The following is a 9,171-nucleotide window of genomic DNA, read 5'->3' as shown; positions in this document are numbered from 1 at the left end:
GGCGCCAGGCCCTGGAGCCGGTGGTCCGCCAAGGGAGACAGACCTCACCCGTGCCAACACCTTGACAGACCAAGTCACAGAGAGCCACAACGAGGACAGAGCGGAAGCGAAGTGTTCTGCGGGGGCCTCTAAAGAGGTGACAATGTAGACAGAACCTAGGGGACTTTCTAGGCACTGCAAAGGCCCTGTGGCTGCCGGGACACAACCTACTCCTGGGCAGCCACGCCTGTGCCTTAGGCTTTGGGACGTCCTGGCAGAGCAAGGCTGTGCTCCAAGCCCAGGAGCCACCAAGGGGGCAGCCCTGAACATGAGGACAGACACCTGGGTGTGGAAAGAACTAGAGGGGGTGGGGGGGGGGGGCAAGGTCCCATCCAGGGCAGAGCCTGCCGGGCGGAAGCGAAGAGTGGGGAAACTGAGGCTCAGCACACAGGAAGTCACCGCCCAAGATCATGGGCTGCTTTAGACAGACTGAGTACCCACCTTGAGTACCCACCACGTGCTACATACAACTTGGCCTCAGGAAAATATGGAGTCCGGGTGCCGGAGAGTCTCTGAGGCGAGGCCAGCTTCGCAGCCTCTGCGGGGCCAGGGGCCAGCCTGCCTCCACCCCTCCCCCAGAGGCCTCTGCGTCAGGTAAAAATCCTCAGGGGTCTCTGTCACTCTTGCCTCCCAGCCGGGTCTCTTTGGTCCAGAGCGGGGGAGAGACAGCGAGGGAGACAGAGAGGGAGCCTAACGGGGCAGGGGAGCAAAGCCTCAAACACCTGGGAAAGAGAGAGGGGGTGCAGGTTCCCTCCAGCCTCCAAGAGCAGCAGCCCTCAGCACTGTCCTCTGCTGTCTTCCCCCAGGCGGAAGTCCTATCCAGTAACAGATAGCGTCCCAGGGGCTCACGCTGTCTGTGCCCAGGCTGGGGGGGGGGGGGGGGGCCCGATGTTAAAAGAAGTCTCCCCCCCTTGGAATGTGCCCTCGCCCTCCCCTCCATGGTGTAAATTCCCAACCTGACAGATTCTAAATCTCAGGCTCAGGCCCCGGGTGGGGACGGGAAGCAGGAGCCATCGGCTGTGGGAACATGTGGTCTCGCACAGGGAGCAGGGAAGAGCAGAAGGGGTCGGTGCAGGGCTGAGGGAGGCGAGACAGGCAAACAGGGGCCTAGGAAGAGGCTTACAAACAAAGCACGCTGCGGACGGGCGGCCGGCAGTCAAGAAAAGAGGTGGGTGGTGTCCCGGGTTAGACGGTTCCCGGGGAGCCCTTCCCGACACCCTGGTCTCCACTCCCCTCCCCGGCCATAATGTGAAGGGGGGGGGGGGCGCACACAGGCTCTGAGCTTGTCCCCTTGTCTGTCTGCTTGTTTTAGTAGAAGAGCCCCTAAGCATTGTCCCCAAGAAAAGTTGACTGTGACAAATGACTGAGCACCTACTCCAGGTTGGACACTTTCCCAGGGACCCAGTGCATCCTGGGGAAGAAGACAGGGTGGGGGTGGGGGAATGGGAGGAACCTGCTCTCGGGGACAAGGGGCGACGTTGTAGGTAATTGTATATAATTCCCAGAAGCAGGCTGTGGGGCGTGTGTGATGGGCCCCTTTCCACAGCTGAGGAAATAGACTCCAGGCAGTGATTGCCAAGTTCACGGAGCCAGAGCGTGGCAGGCTCCAGACTCCAGCCCCGGCTCTCTGGCCCCAGGGCAGCCTTCCTTCCCCCATCCCGCGTAACTTGTGGTCTGCGTGCCGGGTTCACGGGTACATTAGCCACTTGGAGGCACAGACGAAGCCTCTCGGCCAGGGGCACATCAGCACCACCACCCGGGCTCAAACTGAGGCCCACGTTATTGGTGACTTGGTGAAAGTCCTCGAGGAAGTGGGGGGAGGCCCCAGGCCTGAAATGCAGGCAGGCTGGCGGATGCCTCCCCGGCGCTTTTTCCAGAACAGTCGGCTGGTTGACTCTGCCCCGATAAGGCTGCAGCGCTTTCAAAAGAGCGGGACTGATTCACCCCTTCTCCGAATCCAAAGCTCAGAGACGTGGGAATCCCCAAGGTCACGCAGCTCGCGCACACTGCTGGACATGGGGACACAGTGATGGCGGAGACAGACAAGTACCCCTGCGCTGGTGAGGAGCCCCTGTCCTGACGGGGAAAGTTCTTTTCAGACAGTAGTAAGTACCCAGGAGAAAATGCGGCAGTCAGCACACGGAGATGAAGAGGTCACTAAGGGGCCGGGGAACTTTGAGCGGAGAAGGAGCCAGCCACGGGCAAGGTGGGAAGAGCTGGGGGGCAGGGCGGAGCATGAGAGCCACCGTCCAGGCTCAGGGAGGAAGGCAGCCGGCTTCATTTGTATTCGCAGACTGGAACCAAGTCGCTGGGGGCTTTTAAGCAGGGGAGTAAGACCAGAGACATTTCAGAGCCATCTGTCCCCCTGTGAGGACACTACAGGAAGCTAGCTCCCTAGGAGGCCCCTGTCCAGAGTCCAGAGAGGCCTCGGTGGCTGGGCCCGGGGAAGGCGGCGGGGGACTTGCGGGGGACGGAGGAAAGCCCGCACCCAGCACCTGCTCGCCCTGTGCTCACCCTCGTTAGTGACCAACTCGGGGACCCCGGGGGCTTCGGTGCAGGAGAAAGACATGGGGGCAGGCGGCAAGGAAGGGCGGCGGGTTGTAGTCAGGCATCCTGTCTGACATCCCGACGGGGAGAAGTCTCGGGAGACCGCGGGGACAGCGTCTGCGGCGCCGCCGCGGTGGACGTGCGCTCAGCCGGCGTGGGCGTGAAGGGCGACGGAAGCACCGCGTGTCACCCTGAGACCCTGAGACGCCCTGAGACGGGGAAGCAGCCCTCGCCATCTCCCTCGCCGCCTCCTGGTTCCCAGCTCCGCGCGGGGCACTGGGCTCCAGACCCCATCACACCCGGCCGCTGCTCCTGGGAGGGGGGAGGCGGGTGCCTCAGAGATGCTTGGCCCCCTCGGGAAAGGGAAGAGCTGTCAGGGGCCGAGGGAAGAAGGCTGGTCTTCAACCGATCCTTCAGGAAACAGGAACAAACATAATCAAGACCATAAGCTGTTGGTGGGGCGCCTGGGTGGCGCAGTCGGTTAAGCGTCTGACTTCGGCCAGGTCACAATCTCGCGGTCCGTGAGTTCGAGCCCCGCGTCGGGCTCTGGGCTGATGGCTCAGAGCCTGGAGCCTGCTTCCGATTCTGTGTCTTCCTCTCTCTCTGCCCCTCCCCCGTTCATGCTCTGTCTCTCTCTGTCCCAAAAATAAATAAACGTTGAAAAAAAAAATTTTAACGACTATAAGCTGTTGGGCCTACTCTGGCAGGGCATTGTTCTAGAAGAAAGATCTCGTTGAACCTCCTATCTACCTAGTACCTATATAGCGCCTACATAGAGGGCGTTCCCTTCTCCCCGACCTGGGGTTCAGCAATCTATCCGAAGGGTTCCAAGGCCCACGTCCCCATGTGCCAGTGGGGTGTCCTAAGTGACACGCCTCACCTCTCTGTTTCTGCAGTCGCCTCACTAGCACGACCCCGACCCCCTGGTTCTCTGTGTCATCCCAGGACCAGCAGCGTCGGCATTACTGGGAACCGGTTACAGATGCCGATTCCCAGGCCCCGCCCCCAGACCCACCGAACCGGAAACTCTGGGATGGGGCCGAGGGATCCGTGTTCTAATGTGTCCCCTGCTGGTTCTGACACGTCCCGCAAGTTTGAGAGCCACCGTGCTGACCCAGCGGTTCAAGGCCTGGGCTCCGCGTGGGAATCACCTGGGGGAGCTTCAGACAAATGCCAACGATCTCTTGACCTGAGAGGGTAGAGGATTCATGAAAAAACAGACGCCAGGTGCCTGGCACATGGCTGGACCCACTAGACGGTGCTTTTCCTGAGACGTGAGTGGGGGGCCCCACTGAGCCCCGGTCCAAACCCTTCAGCTTCAAGATCCAGACTGATTCCACCGGCCATTGCAATGCGTCCCCTTCAAAAAGGAGCAGAAAGACTTCTTCTCTCCGAGTTTCAATCAGACCACTTACTCATTAAAAGGCTCAGGTTTTTTTTTTAATTATTGAAGGTCTCTAGTGATAGTATTTTATCTTTATAAATGCGACAGAGCTCAGCTTGGGCAACTACCCGCACGGGCCTGATTCAGAGACGGTCCAGGAACCCCTGAGCAATGCTCTTGGGGACACTTGGGGACCCAGCAGGAAGGAGACTGAGGAGACAGGCTGTTGGGGTGCCAGGTTCTACAGAGGGCAGCCCCTCCCCTGCGCTGTGCTCCCAGCCGCCCCTGGCCTGGCCTCCAGCAAAACTAAGAAGTCTGCACCTGCTTGGGGGGGGGGGGGGGGGGTGCCAGGTGAGGAAGGGAGGGCTTCCGGGTGGAGGGGGGAGCTGCCAGGGACAGGGGGCAGAAATAAGCCGCAGGGTGGCGAGTTGGGGGGTGGGGAGGGGAGCTGCCCCATTTGGGGGGGGCTGCGGTGCCTTGCAGAAACGTCTCCTAATGACTTCCAGCAAACGACAAGGGGTTGAGGTGAGGGCTTTCAGAAAGATCGAGCACAGCCATCCCATTATCAAGTGGTCAAGGACGCCTGGACGGGACTTTAACTCGGGCCGGGAGGAGAAGTCTGACCCGGAGATTGAAGGGAAACGAGTCCAGATGGAGAAGGAAGGAAAGGCCCCACAGGGAGACAGGGATCTGGCTGCTCCAATCCCAACAGAGAAGGGAGAAGGGAGACGGGGGCGGGGGCGGGGGCGGGAGGGGGGGGAGCTGGCAGTTCTTTGGACAGCTGGGGTGGTGGTCGTGGGTGCCTCTTGGTGGAGGCAGGGATCTCTTTGCCCAGGGGCACCACCGCTGTGGGCCAGCCAAGCCCCTGGTGTGTGAGAAGCCAAGCAAGCAAGAGCCCAGAGCCCGGCAGAGACCAGGGTGACAACCGTTTTCAGCCATCCGGGCTCCTCTTTCTCGTAGACGCATAGATACCGCAGCGCGACAGGTGTGTTTCCTTCTTCCGTTCATCAAGTGTTTGCTGAGCACCTACTCTGCGCCTGGCTCCAGGCCCCAGGGAGACAGCAGGAAACAAACCAGACAATCTCCGGAAGGATAAACAGGTGGAGAAAACAGAAGGGCGCTCCTGGCAGAGAGGCCAGCGTGGGTAATGACCTGGGGGAGGGCACTGCGGGGGACAGTGGAGGATCCGGACAAGGAGCTTCGGGGTGGCAGGGCGCAGGGTAGGGTGGGCAGGGCGAGTGAGAGCGGGGGCTTCCTGGTCCCTCCATGGGGACCGGGTGATGACCAGAACCAGGGGCTGGCCTCAGGGAGGTCAGCCATAGCGCACTGCTCCCCAGCTCTCCGTGTGCATGCATAAAGCACCATGGGGACGGAGAGTGGGGCGGCGACCAGCTCCGACCAGTGCAGGGGCCACCCCTTCTTACTGGGTGGCAGTGTGGCTTAAAAGTGCACCCTCAGCTCCCCGTAGCGTGACGGTACCTCATCATCTAACGGGTGCCAGGGAAGGCCCCAGAAAGTGGCCCCCCAGGCACCCAGGGAAGAGGGGTTTCCCCATCAGTCTGTAGGGGCAAGAGCCCACTGTGGTCATTCTGGTGGGCAGGGTAGAGGAGAGGAGCACTGGCCTGCGGAGGAAACGCACAACCAGCCAGAAAGCACCTTTGGGGTTCCCAGGAGCTGGGAAAGACGGCAGAGGCCAGGAGTCTTTCCCCTGAAGCCAAGTGCACAGGCCTGGGCCCAGTAGGAGGCCAGGAAATGCGGGAAGGGACAAAAGAAGGGAGGGAAGGAGGCTTGCAGCCGCTCTGGGGGCCCGCTTCTCAGACTGGCCCTCACCGCCCCCTGTCCCCCACACACCATACGAGGGGCCTCCCGTGTGCCCAGTGTTTTGGGGGCACCGTTATCCCGACTTTAGAAGCAAGGCATCTGAGGCCCAGAGAGGCTAAGTGAACTGCCCTGGAGCGCACAGCTAGAGAGTGGCGATCTCCAGCACAGGGCGCTGCTGGTCACGTTTCAGAAGTGGCTGCAGGGCCGTCAACAGTGCCCGCCTCACAGGCGGTGCTGGAGAGCACCCGCCAGAGCGTGGTGAGTGCTTGGTGGGGGGAGAGGAGCTCACGGTGGTGGCCGCGAGCGAGGCGGGGGCCTGAACTCCGGTCCCGGCCCTGCGGGTCACTGCAGGAGTCACTGCTTTCACTCTGAGCCTCAGTCTCCTCGGGGTCACTGAGAACGGCCGTGGCACCTGTGAACAGGTTGTCGTGCAGGTGAAGGAGTGTCTGTAGGACGCTCAGAAGAAGCATCCGGAAGGCGGTGGCTGTTTTCTTCTCTTGTTGCAGGAAGAAGGTCTTCACGTGGGACAGTGACAGACAACCCACAGGAGGTCCGTCCGCAGGACCACGCCTCACCCATCGATGCGGTGATGGTCCATGGCGGTCCCCGGGGAAGTCCCCCCCAGTCCCCCAAGTGCTCTGGCCAGGGCGCAGCGTGGACCCTCCCTAGGGAAGATGCTCCCAGTCCCCCAAGTGCCCTCCGGCCGGGGCGCAGTATGGATCGTCCCCGGTGAAGTCCCTCCCAGTCCCCCAAGTGTCCTCCAGCCAGGGCGCATTGTGGACTGTCCCTGGTGAAGTCCCCCCCCCAGGCCCCCAAGTGCCCTGGCTGGGGCGCAGTGTGGACTATCCCTAGGGAAGACCCTCCCAGTCCCCCAAGTGCCCCCACCCCGGGGCGCAGTGTGTCTGCATTCGCAGGGCAAAGGCCGGGAGCAGCAGGCGCTGGCAGGCAGGTGGCCTGACGGGAGGCGCGGTCCTCTGCCAGCGGCCCAGCGCCCCCCCGCCCCCCGCAAGCACACGCCCCCACGGCCTGCAGTTCCCTTCTTCCACTGTCAGCCTGGCCACCCGCCAGCTGCGTGCTCCGGGCCTCAGTCTCCCCATCTGTGACGCGAGGGCATAGATAACATGACAACTTCCCCAGGACATGAGCCCCACGGGGTGCCCCCCAGATGCTCACGTGCAGTTTGCGATGTGGGGCTGGTCACGCCTCTCAGAGTCACGTGCTATTTGCATTTAACAACGTTCGGTTTTGACTAATTCCATTCCCCCCCCCCCAACTTTTTGACCCTGCGGTCCTTCCCTCCCGCTTTGCCTGCATAACACCCAGAGGACACAGGCTGCTCTGGAATTATGCGCTGAGGACGGCGGAAGGAAGAAGGGAGAATTTATTCTGCCTGAGGTGTTGGCCAAGAGAAAAATACATTTGGGCGGGAGTTGAATGACGAGCTGGGACCCAGACGAAGTAAAACAGACTGCAGCATCTGCAAGGCACAAAAGACCGAGGGGCACGGCGCACACGGGGAGGGACAAGCGGCCTGGCCAGGCAGGACGGACTGTAAGACTTGGGGGGGAAGCCAGGCTGGTGCCTTCTTCCAAGGTGACAGAGACCCTTCCAGGGCTTTCAAGAGAAGGAACGGCATGATCAGATTTGTGTTTCAGAATGGCAATGCTGGCAGCTCCTGAGAGCCGGAGCTCGGGAGAGAGACCGGGCCAGCGGAGGTCATGGTGTGGGTCCGGGTGAGAGACGGCAGGTTGTGAGCAGACGCGGTGGGGAGGAGGAAACGCAGGCGGGCCCCTCCCGCCTCGACACGGAATCCAAAGAGACTCAGAGGCGTCTGGAAGAACATTGATGTCACTCCATAGTTAGGGAACAAATTTGAAGATGGCTGCTCAACTCTGGACACGTTGTCTCCAGGGTGCCTGCGGGACATCCTGGAGATATCAGCCAAGCGAGGCTAGCCTGGGCTGCCGTGATAAATGGACCCCAAATCTCGGTGGGGAAACCCAAGAAAGGGGTACTGCATTCATTCACAAAGTCTGATGCAGGTCAGGCGCCTCCTTTCCGACTTCTATCTCCGCCCTCTGGAACCTCTAGCCTGCAAGGTCACTGTGACAGAAGAGAGAGCCGGAGAACACACAGAATATTTCCTGGGGTTGGACCTGGAGGTCACCCCACTATCACTCACATCCCATCGGCCAGAGTCCGGGTTCATGGCCTGACCTTCCTGTAGGGAGGCTGGCAAACGCAGGAGCCCAGGGACATTTGGTGAGCCCTCCTCATCACTGGCACGCTGGCAGGAAGGTTCTAGAGGCCTTTGGAAATGGTGCCTGGGAGAGGATCAGGGCTGGAAACAAGATTTGGACATGACTATTGAATGAGATCACCCAAGGGGAAAAAATAGAGGAGGACGAGAGAAAGACGAGATTTTAAAAATTCCATGAATCCCTCTGGGGTTGTATTTAGGAATTCCCAGAGGAAGACTCAAGATACAGTCCAAAATCTCATTTCCAAATATCCAATTATTTGTTGTGTGGACAAAGCATCCAGATTCTTTTCTGAATTCTTCAGTTCCCATATGGCTCCTTGGAATCACACAGGCAGCCGCAAGCAGCTGGCAAGTGTCTTAAGCCGTGCTGTTTCTACCACATTCCGCCACATTCCCTCTGTGTCAGGCCAAGGGCTTCAGGGTCATACATTCGTCTAGAGGAGTTGTTTTTAGAGCCATCCACTTCACTAAATATTTTGAAAGAGAACTCACAGTAAGCTTGCCTTTGAGATTCATTCCAGAAATGAAATTTTTTGCTACCAAACCGTTGAATATGACAATTGATTTTTTTCTATTTAAATGCTTTACACACTTAAAACTCTTCCATAAATAAAAATTTTCCACAAATTATACTTGGTTGAAATCACGGTTTGAAGGGTTTCAGCTCGGAAGTTAATTAAAACTCATTGTTTTCCCTGGAAAGGGGAACTGCCTTAATTAAGACTAACAGAGAAGTGTGGGATATTTCTTCAAAATGGATCTTGCAAGGTCCTTTCCTGAGGCTAGTGCCGCCACTCTGAGACTACGAGGATCGTGACACTGGGGTCATGTCAGCTCTTGTTCTCTACTTATCCTCACAGCACAGCACAGTGCTGGGCACACAGTAAGCACTTAATAAATATTGGATGGATGGATGGATGGATGGATGGATGGGAGGGAAGAAGGGAGGGAGGGAGAAAGGAAGGAAGGAAGAGGATGGATGCATGGGTGGATGGACCACAGGAAGGACAGAAGGATGGAAGGATGGAAGGAAGGAAGGAAGGTGGATGGATGATGGATGGATGGATGGATGGACCAAAGGAAGGAAGGAAGGAAGGAAGGAAGGAAGGAAGGAAGG

At 59.2% G+C, this 9,171-nt stretch overlaps 1 long non-coding RNA gene across 1 annotated transcript; it reads left to right on the top strand.

Moving 5' to 3' along the window:
* The first annotated feature begins 1,540 nt into the window (after nucleotides 1-1,540).
* On the top strand, nucleotides 1,541-8,686 carry LOC121038790 (uncharacterized). The gene is made up of 3 exons (XR_005794505.1): nucleotides 1,541-2,099; nucleotides 4,931-5,070; nucleotides 6,298-8,686. It is a non-coding gene; the product is annotated as an uncharacterized LOC121038790 (long non-coding RNA).
* The last annotated feature ends 485 nt before the right edge of the window (nucleotides 8,687-9,171 follow it).

Source organism: Herpailurus yagouaroundi, unplaced genomic scaffold, assembly GCF_014898765.1.
Source record: "Herpailurus yagouaroundi ecotype Mexico unplaced genomic scaffold, PumYag 28, whole genome shotgun sequence".
Taxonomy (NCBI): Eukaryota; Metazoa; Chordata; class Mammalia; order Carnivora; family Felidae; genus Herpailurus; species Herpailurus yagouaroundi.
This window is presented reverse-complemented; position numbering and strand designations above follow the sequence as displayed.